Genomic DNA, 11,518 nt, shown 5'->3' with positions numbered 1-11,518 from the left:
ATCGTTCGCCAGGTGTACACGAAACCTGTGCTCCCACCTGATCTTAAGACTCACATATTTCAAACACTTTTATCACGTTTTCATATAATAATTTCAAGGCTTACGGAGAGAAATTACCCCAGTACAAGAAAAGATATACAAACTTGTTAATGAGTAGTGTTTCAATGTTTGCTGCATTCACTATACCATGGACGGCCTCACAGGACTACTAAAAAAAAAAAGTAGAATGACGATATCTAAAGTCACTGGTTTTTTCATATTTACTTCTTTATTAACTTTCAAAGACGAGAAACTGACTTGGTTAACAGTGAGTCACCGTACACCGCAAATGTGGCTTGAATGTGATAAATTGACAGTGAGAGAGAGAGAGAGAGAGAGAGAGAGAGAGAGAGAGAGAGAGAGAGGTGGGGGAGACACACCTGTATGCTAATAGGTAATGAATCAAGTGTCTCTACATGCGAACACAACTGTACATGATGGAAAAAAAATAGAATCCCTTTTAAAACAGTTTGAAAAAAAGAGACAACGATAATGATGACAACAATGATGACAGAGGTATGATGTTTTTTTCACCCTCTCTCTTCAGTAAAAGAAGAGAGTTACATGACGGCGATGATGATGATAATGATGATGGCGGTAATTCAGTGTTGTTTCTCCCTCTCTTCTCAGCAGATATTGTGAAATCTTCCATGCTTTTCCTTTTTCAATATCTATTCGGCATTCTTGACGCACAGACTGATGGAAAGGTAGACAGTCAGATCGAAATGGAGATGGACAGGAAGACAGGTATATGTACGTAAATAAAGGGGCAGAAATACGAGAAAATACGCTCATCAGAGTGAAGATATTTGGATGTTTGGGTCTTTAAAAAGGGGACTAGCTTGCCATTCTTCCACCGCAATACAAAGGTAAATAAATAAATAAATAAAAGTGTGGTAAACTAATGGTAATAAATTTTTTTTTCTGTTGTCTTTGGTTTCCGTTTACAGTGACCTGGTGTGCGTTGTTAGGTGTGTCTCACTCTATATATATGCTCAAGGATTCTCTGTTGCTTTATATTTTCTCTGTCTGGAGTGGCGGCGCCTTGACATCTGAGTGCTGGTTGCTTATATGCTGCTAGAAAGTGTGCACGGATATTTGCTGACCAATCAAACTGAGCCTCGCTTTATGGTGGTGGAAGATTTACTGCTAATATTACGAAATATAGGCAATAATAAACACAGGAAAAAAACAAACAATAACAGGAACGATTGTAAACTCATCACGTATGTGTGTGTGTGTGTGTGTGTGTGTGTGTGTGTGTGTGTGTGTGTGTGTGTGTGTGTGTGTGTGTGTGTGTACCGTACGTAGGCAGGTAGGTAGACTGGAAGGGTTTCTTTAATAACTCATGGTATATTTTTTTTTCATCCATCTACCTACTTAATTCATCCATGTGTAGCGCGATATACATAAGAGTATTTCACTATATAAACTTTTGAACTCCTCTCTCCCCCCATTTCTCCCCCCCTCTCTCTCTCTCTCTCTCTCTCTCTCTCTCTCTCTCTCTCTCTCTCTCTCTCTCTCTCTCTCTCTCTCTCTCTCTCTCTCAGCACAGGTGCGGTGGATTGACTCCACGCGTTGTCAAGTCGCAAGCCTGCAGCGCTTCACTCAACTGTCTACAACACGTCACTGTTCAGTGCTCTTCTCAATATGAATGGCAGCAAATTTAATTGACGAGAAGCTATAACTGTGTCATCATTCACGCAGTTACTTGAAAGAACGACAAGGAAAACCCACTTAAAATAAAATTAGATTAGCTTTTCAACTTCACTATCCTCTACAAGTGAAAAAAAATTGCTATCCAAAACAGCGACTGAATACTTGATTATTGCGTCTCATTGCTTAAGCTTAGTCAACTTAAGTATCAAATATCCTAGTATCTTCAGCAATCAAACTGTTAAAGACCTGTTATCAAATCCACACACATCAAATATAAGGATTAGACAGTTTACAAAGCAGTACGAGTATTAACGCCAGTGTGTGTATCTACAGTTGTTGTAACAAGACTACGTCCAATGCTGACTATGCCACACAAGTGTTGAAAGCCTCGCTGCTTCCACCGCCACCACTGCCAAGGAAACACCACGAAGAGATACAACACCAGGGAAATTACAGCCTTTGCCAACGTGGCGGCTGGGTCACTTCGTAGGGCGTGGCTCCCTTGTGCGAAGATGAGGCCAGAGAGAGAGAGAGAGAGAGAGAGAGAGAGAGAGAGAGAGAGAGAGAGAGAGAGAGAGAGAGAGAGAGAGAGAGAGAGAGAGAGAGAGAGAGAGACTGACTTTTTTGCGCAGTCGAGTATCTGCTTCCATCAGTAACCCTTCTGCCACAAAACTGCTGGAAAAAAAAAGGTCAATGAAGATAGACATTCTTGACGTGTGTGTCTGTGTGTGTGTGTGTGTGTGTGTGTGTGTGTGTGTGTGTGTGTGTGTGTGTGTGTGTGTGTGTGTGTGTGTGTGTGTGTGTGTGTGTGTGTGTGTGTGTGTGTTGTACTTTCTACAGCGACCATGCAGTGGTCGAGGACATGTTTGAAGGCTGTGGTTTGGAATTATCGTCGAACACGTAACTAAGTAACAGAGCCACGCTGTAATGGACCAATGGAAGGCAAGGCTTCGTTTACAGAATGAAAGCTCCGAGGACGAGTGAAGACGTGTTTCGTGAGTCACAGTGGTGCTGGCTGAGTTATGTGGCAGGTGGAGTAGGTGGAGTATGTACTTGATGTGACCTTGAATACAACACCGCCATCACCACTACCACTGCCATCCCCCACCATCCCCAACATCACCACCACCACACGAGCACCAGGCGAGAGCACAGGTGTCTCTCATCATGCATGCTCATTAGCTCCTCTCATGTCAGACGTCACCTTCCCTAATAGCTCCGCACCCTCTGCCTTTCATGGCGGCCCGCTCCAAGTAAGGCTGCCCGCCCGTCCACCTTGCTGCTGCTACTTCCCTGCACCACTTTCTTTTCACCACGTCAATAGAGACTCACTCTATCTTTTCTATTTTTAATGTCTACGTTTACAGTTCAATAAAGGAAACTACGTATCTAATATATTATATTCTCTCTCCCTCGAGGTGTGAGGTATGACGGAGAGATAATTAACTTTTTACTACCTAATGTTATAAGAGAAGAAGGATATAGTGTATGAAATGTGGAAGAAGAGGGAAAGTCAGAGGAAGAACTTGTCGGACAGAGCAGGATAAAAAGATAAGAAGCAACATCAGGGAGCGCCGATACAAAGGCCAAGCTTCCTGATCTACAAATGACCTCACCTGACATTTTGAGGCGAGATAATACTTCATATCTGCATGAGGGAAGCAGGAAGGGAGTGGCAGCCATTACCTTCCCACCACAACACTTCTCGTCCTCTAAGTTAAGCCAATTGTAAGTAAAGTCATGAGCGCATCACTGACTCAAGGTCCAGAGCGTTTATTTCCCCAGGGGGAGGTCACGTTCAGCATTCATTCAGGTCATTCAAGTCTTCCTGCCTGGTCATGGCTCTTCGTGGCGCCTCAATGCATGCCATGCCAAGAAGCCCGAGCCCATCCAACTGTCTCTCGCCTCTCGCCAGCCAAGCAACAGCGGCGCCACTACGGGGAAGTGTTAGTGACGAGCGACCTTCCTCAAGACAACAGGTAAATAATAGTAATTTTACTTTTTTTTTTTTTTCCGCCTTCCTGCATTTTCTCCTCCTCTTCCTCCTCTTCCTTCTCCTTATCTTTTTTTTTCTTCTTCTTGGTCCCTCTCCTCCTCCTAGTACTTTTTTTCCTACTTCCTGGTTCTCGTAATCCTCCTCCTCCTCCTCTTTTTTTCTTCTTTCTCTTCCTCTTATTCTTCCTTTCTTCCTTCCTCCTCCTTTTCCTCCTCCTCCTTCTTTACTATCTTGTGTCCTCCCTAGTAGTTAGTAAAGCAAAGTTATATAAACACTTAGTCAGGAGTACAAGGTTTGTTATTATTTGTCTTTCTGCATATTCCTTTACATTCTTCCTCCTTCTACTCCTCCTCCTCTTCCTCTTTTCCTTTTCCTTCTACTGTTATTTTTCTTCGTCATCATCTCCTCCTCCTACTACTACATTTTCTGCTCCGTCTCCTTCTCCAATTCTTCTTCTTCTTCTTCTTCTTTTTCTTCTTCTTCTTCTTCTTCTTCTTCTTCTTCTTCTTCTTCTTCTTCTTCTTCTTCTTCTTCTTCTTCTTCTTCTTCTTCTTCTTCTTCTTCTTCTTCTTCTTCTTCTTCTTCCTCTTTTAGTTCTTCACAAATTACAGTTTGATCAATGCAGTATTTATTTATCAAGAAACGAGTCATATAACAATAAAGCCAAAAGTCAATCCATTCCACCTGTTATAGTATACTTCCTCTCTCTTGATTTATTTAGTAAGGACGCGGTCTCACTCTTATCTATCTCCCCCAACCCCCATTGCTAGCAAGTACATTTACGACCGTAGCAAGAAAGCACCAGACTAGATAGACTCCCTCACCTCCTCCCCAACGCACACACACACACGTGCAGACATTGTACATAAACACAGCCACACAGAGGCACAGAATACACAAGTACAGACGTTAAAAAGCACAAGTGGATCAGGTTTCTGGGTACGACGACTAGCTCCCTTGACTTACTGTCTCAAACTTCCTTCCGGCTGAGGGGCGCGAGTTACCTGGGTAGACGACGGCCTCGCATAAAAAAGGAGAAAAAAAATAGTGTGTTGCTTCAGTTCATGCATCGTGTTTCCTTACGACTGCACAAGTGTATTAACAAGGCAAGGGTGAGTGAAAGTGAAAACTCACCAGAGGAAACAATATGACTCGGCCTCCACTACCTTTCAGAGAGAGAGAGAGAGAGAGAGAGAGAGAGTGTGTGTGTGTGTGGAGTGAAGACATAACTAGTCGTCGTCATATTCAGTTCTCGTATGTTCAGTGAGCCAAGGCGGGAACTTTCCTCGTTTGTTCACTGACACACTCACACAAACAGGTGTCCCCAGCACCCTGCCTGATCGCCACAGGAGTGTCGCGTCATTCTTCACAGTTTATTGAATGACTCGCCACTAAAGGCAAAAAAATAAAAGAAAAAGTAACACTGGACGTAATCTGCAGGTATCTTGTCCTCTACACCCATTTCTGTCTGCCTCTCTCTCTCTCTCTCTCTCTCTCTCTCTCTCTCTCTCTCTCTCTCTCTCTCTCTCTCTCTCTCTCTCTCTCTCTCTCTCTCTCTCTCTCCAGGTGTGGTCAGTACACACAGATGACCTTGACGGGCAGCCTTGTGGATTCTCTCTCTCTCTCTCTCTCTCTCTCTCTCTCTCTCTCTCTCTACACCTACCAGAGGCCTCCACCTTTCAATACCAGCGCCTGTGAGAGCTTCCTACTTCCTTCCACTCATCCTCGTCCGCTTCAGTGAACTCAGGAGAAAGCGAGCAAAAAAAAAAAAAAAAAAAAGAAAAAAACTTGTGCTTTTTGTATTTTGTATTTTGTATCTTGTTTCCTGCACGTGTGAAAAAAAAAAAAAAATAACGCAGCAGACCGGATGAGACAGAGCGAAGCCAAAACAGGACTTGCGATTTAGCTTTTTAAAAGGATCGAAACACTAGTGAGATGCGCGCTGTATTTGGCACGGGACGGCAGTAAAAAGAAAAAGCGTTCGCACCTCATTGACAAGTTATTCATGTGATTTGTTCTTTCTCTTCACACGGAGGACACAATCTGACATGCACATCTTGAGGGTCACGATCCTTAAAGAGTGATTTGTCCCTGGAGTCCATTAAGAGTTTGCTGGACGTGGTGAATGGTGGTGATTCAGAAACTACTTGCTCTCTCACCACGACAAGTTTCCAAGGCCACAAAGACGACTAGCCGGGTTTTCAATACAGTTTCTCATCAAAATAAACTAAAAATCTTGCTAATCCATCATGAGAAACCATAAAGATATCCTCAGAGACACGATTATCTTTAACTAGAGTCTTTGGAAAGTAGTGATGGCGAGAGAGCTAAGCGTTTCAGATGACGAACCCTACAGTACATACTACACTGGCAGACAAATAGATCGGCAGACAAATAGAGAAACACATAGACTGATTGGTAGACAAGCAAGCAAACACACATACAATCAAACAGAAATAAAAGTAGGTAGACAAGCAAACAATGAAATAGACAAACCGTGAAACAAAGATTATTATTGACAAAATCATAACGTGTTTTTTTAAGTTTGGTGATATCACTAATTGTTTTTTCTTCTTTTTTCTTTTTTTTTTTCTTGTTCCAGACTTTGTTGATAAAAGAAAAGAAACTTACAAGGATTTCACTCTTACATTGATACTTTAATCCAGCCCTGGATATAATAATGATTTAGGGAATACATGCACCGAACTGTCATCTAACGCATCTTTATATTTCTAAACAACAACAACAACAACTATTACCACTACCACTACTACTACTATTACCACCACCACTACTACTACTACTACTACTACTACTACTACTACTACGTACAACCACCACCACCACTACCATTACTACTACCACCACCAAAACTAATACTATCGCTACTACTACTATAACTACTTTTACTACTACTGCTACTAATACTAACACTATACAACAACAACAACAACAACAGCAACTACTACTACTACTACTGCACCACAATCTTACGTCCCTAAACCAGATGAAACCCAAATTAAAGAAACTTCGAAGACACTTATACCACAGTCACATATGGTATACAGGATGTTTTTATTCAAATGTACTAAGGTAGGGAGAGTAGCGACACCTCTCTCTCTCTCTCTCTCTCTCTCTCTCTCTCTCTGTGGCAGTGGTGAAGGAAAGTGGTGTTTGTGATACAGCGCCCTCGATTTCCACCTGCCCTAGTAAGTCCAGTTTCTAGAGAGAGAGAGAGAGAGAGAGAGAGAGAGAGAGAGAGAGAGAGAGAGAGAGAGAGAGAGAGAGGTCCAGATATTCTAATAAGAAAACGACGTAAATTGTGACAGTTGTGAAATATTTGATGGTTGTTTTATTGTTTTTATTATTTTTATGATTACCACTATTATTATTGTTATCTTTTATTATTACTATTGTTATTATTATTATTATTATTATTATTATTATTATTATTATTATTATTATTATTATTATTATTATTATTATTATTATTACTACTACTACTACTACTACTACTACTACCACTATTGTTGTTATGTTGTTGTTGTTGTTGTTGTTGTTGTTATCAAGAATTTTCCATTTATTTCATTTATTCATTCGTCTATTCTATTATCTATTACTTAATTACTTATTTTATCTGTGGTGCAAAAATGATCGGACGCGTGGGGCCATATCTGTGTCGCAATAGGTCCACAGGGTAAATTCTAAGCGACCTCAACTTTCCTATGTAGAATACCAAAGTCCTTACATATAGGTAGCAGCCTCAAATGCATTGAGGAACTAAACAACCTTCTGAATCAACAACAAATACCTAGAAATATATCGTTTGGAGCACATTAGTCTTTTTATTACCTAATCTCCCTTTTTCACTTTCCAAACTTAGTATAATTAATATTTTTGTAGTTAAGAGGGTTAGGATTCTATCTGTAATGGTGGGTGAGTGACAATAGATGGTTTTGAATCCCTTGGTCATAGAGAAAGTATCCTAAGCTAAATTAAATCCTGTTATGTCAACTAATATTTAATTAAACCGATACTGTGGAAGAGATAGTGGGCTGAAGGAACTGATTACCATTGTCACCTAAACTGCTATTTATCTCTCCAAGCGATGAGGGAAATAACGAGACAAAGAATGAGAGACACAGGAGTAGACGAGAAATATATATTACATTTCCTTTCTTTTTTTTTTTCTATTTCTTGTATGATATATTACTGAAGGAATTTGTGCTCATTAACATTTGTGTCAGACAGCAAAGGAAAAATACAGCGGAGAAATGTAGAGGAAAAGTTATGAGAAGAGCCAGAAAATAAGGAACTAATCTTATATCCGTAATTCGTATTTTGTACTCATCATTCTCTCACTTCCTGCTCATTCCAGAAGGGGGAAAAAAATGTAAATAAAAACACCACTTCTTTTTCCCTTTTTTCTTCGAATCTCATAACAATCTCGCAAGTCACTCAGAATAAATACTAAAAAAAAAACAAGACTTCTTTTTTTTCCCTATCTCTTATCATTATTCTCAAACACATTCATTATTTTGCCATCCCTTGCATCACAGCGAGAACAAGGCACATTTTCTTCTGCATCACCACTAATCGTATACTCTCTCTCTTTCACTCCTATTTTCAACACGATTATTTATTACTCTTACCCTTGAGGGCCTTCAAAGTGCATTGGTAGCATCCCTCGCATGTTCATGGTCATTGAGACACACTAGGGCAGAGGCCGAGAATCTGGTCTGATCTGGTCCACGGCGGCAAGGTCACATCCAAGTAGCCGCGGCCGTGAAAGTACGACGCCATCAGCGGAAGTGTTCTAGTTCCACTGATAAAGGCAACACGATATTGTCAAGGAAAAACATGAGTTAAAAAGTATACCTAACAAAAACAGAGTCGACAGTTGAGTGAAGTAAGTCAATAAGTGAGGCAATGACCAGAAGGTTGAGTCAGGAGGTTAAAAATGTAATGTGGTTGTAATCTTGGGTATTTGGAGGCAGTGGGGCTTAGCGATACCTCATGGAAACTGTATACACGTACCTAAAAGGCCAGACTTCAGTGTTTTAGTGCTCATTGATGCTGAATGATGACCTGTAAAACGCTATTCATGGTTCTTGATACTATACGAAACACACACTTCTTCATGGTTTATTTTTTTAATCTCCTTTTGAAGTCTTACAATTTAACTCTATTAACAGTACGGTATAACATAATTTCTTTTCATATATTTTTGTTATAATGTTACTTCGCATGTTTTTACTCATATTTTTGTTCTGATCTTACGTATTTTACCTCATCACAAACAATGATAACTTAATAAATCATTCATTACTTCCTGTCACAATAATCTCCAGCAAATAATCTTCCTCTATTAGAAAAGTTATTTTATGCAACAGTAATAAAAGTTAATATACTCTGGTACACATTCATCCCAGCCAGTCATTGTGAAATATAACTTTGTACAGCACACACGCGTTGCCTTCACACTCCCTCGAACCCTCACGCCGCCAATAAACACCTGCCATTTGTTTCCCTCGTCGTGCACTGTACACCTGTTAAGATCACGCTCACCTGTCAGCCACCAAGGGTATACAAAGAGAGAGAGAGAGAGAGAGAGAGAGAGAGAGAGAGAGAGAGAGAGAGAGAGAGAGAGAGAGAGAGAGAACTGGATTTCATATTATAATGTATTAATCCTGTAGTGTCAAATTACATAACTGTTTTATTAATAAGACCATAGTACACTTCTATGAAATTAGAGAAAACTGTCTAGATAGAAAATAAATATGTAATATTCGTAATCTACAGAGAGAGAGAGAGAGAGAGAGAGAGAGAGAGAGAGAGAGAGAGAGAGAGAGAGAGAGAGAGAGAGAGAGAGATTACTGGCGCTCCCCCCACCTATCTTCTCCGAGCTGTCACCTGTTATCTTTCCCCACCCTCGCGTCGCCTCACCTGTGCCACCCCCACCCCCATCACCTCCATTCACCACCTCCACCCACCACCTCTACCCACTACCTCCACTTGGCGCGCCCTCTTTCCTCCACGTGGCCTATGAAGTCAAATACTCCTCTTCCAACTCATCCACTAACACATGCACTACCACTGTTGACAACACACACACACACACACACACACACACACACACACACACACACACACACACACACACACACACACACACACACATGCACGTTCGCGCTCACCCACTCAAACACCTGTGATGCAAACGCAGTCACCAAAAGACTCGGATGCAATATCATAAAACACTGACATTTTAAGAAAGAAAAGATGACAAGTTATTCTTTCTGGTGTTTAAGTTTTCCCCTACTTGGTCATTTTCTTTCCCATACACGTGAAGTTCGCCTCCCCGACACCCTTGCCCGCCAGTCCGTAGCGCCAGTCACCGCAGCACACTGACCGTCAGATGATGTTGAGCAACTTGTGACGGGCCGCTAGTAACACCTCGAGGTCCTCACGTCTAGCTCCGGCCCGGCGTTGCGAGGCGGCGTTGCGAGGCGGTGGGAGAGGAAAGAAGTGTGTTGTCTTCGTTTTCTTCATCCACGTAATACCAGCTTCGTGCGCAGGTTCAATATACTAAAACACACAACTTTCCCCAGTATCTTTTTACGTAAATAGCGTAATGTTTTCTTCGTGACGGTAAATGATACAAGTACTGTTAGTTATTATGAAAGACAGTACATGTCTTGTGAAGGTTTTCTTAAAGTGTTGCTCTGTGTGGTTTGTGTTTATGTATGAGTGACACGCCCCTCATGCACACTTGAGCTCTGTGCACCGTCCAGTGTACTCAACCACATTCACATTTTAGTTCAGATATGATTCAGTCACTGCATGCATCTTACTCCTGATTATTTCTCGTATTAGTGCCAATCATCACTTCATTGAAATCTGTTATAATTTCCTATCATTACTACATACATCGGCGCCGAATGACCTAACCACCTAAGAAATTCCTATCATGCACCATCACCACCATGAGCATCATCACCATAATCATCACACATGTCGAAATATACAAACTTTCTTCACGATATGTGCTCTCTAGTGCTCAGCGAATGTACACAAGTCAGTCACCTCCCACGAGGCAATATATTCACACATAATCTGTACTATTTTAAGGGAAACAGAAGACGGAGACAAGAGAACAGGAGACATGTACGGGGAGTGAGGGCGGGACAGGAGCCAGGTGCGCGGCGGCGGTGATATGAACAGGTAGGTACACACATACACCGCGAAAAAAAAAAAAAGGGAGTCGGGTGAGGGACCTTTTCGAGGACACTTTCACTTATTGCGTGGGGGAGAGGGAAGCCGATTGGAACGTCTATACGAGCAGATGGGGGAGAGAAGCGTGAAGGTACATACAGGACCCGCACGCTGCTTGACTCATCAGCACCCCAGGATTCCTTTGATTAGAACGTCTACTGGCAGTGTGGGAGAGGAGAATGAATGGTGCATGCCTCTCTCTCTCTCTCTCACACACACACACACACACACACACACACACACACACACACACACACACACACACACACATACACACAATAAAAAAGAAAAAGAAAATACACGTATACTTCTACAATCTTTACAGGAAGACTATTAACCCCTTCAACACTGGGACGCATTTCTACCACGATTTTTGGGTATGATTAGACTCACACACACACACACACACACACACACACACACACACCACTAGATTCATTAACCCTCACTCCTCACTCCTTACTTTCCTGTTGATATTTTGCTAAACTCTGTCACTACACTATGAAATTCACAACGCTGAGAATAATGAGTGAGATATCTTTAAGCATC

Source organism: Portunus trituberculatus, chromosome 48 (assembly GCF_017591435.1).
Source record: "Portunus trituberculatus isolate SZX2019 chromosome 48, ASM1759143v1, whole genome shotgun sequence".
Classification (NCBI taxonomy): domain Eukaryota; kingdom Metazoa; phylum Arthropoda; class Malacostraca; order Decapoda; family Portunidae; genus Portunus; species Portunus trituberculatus.
This window is presented reverse-complemented; position numbering follows the sequence as displayed.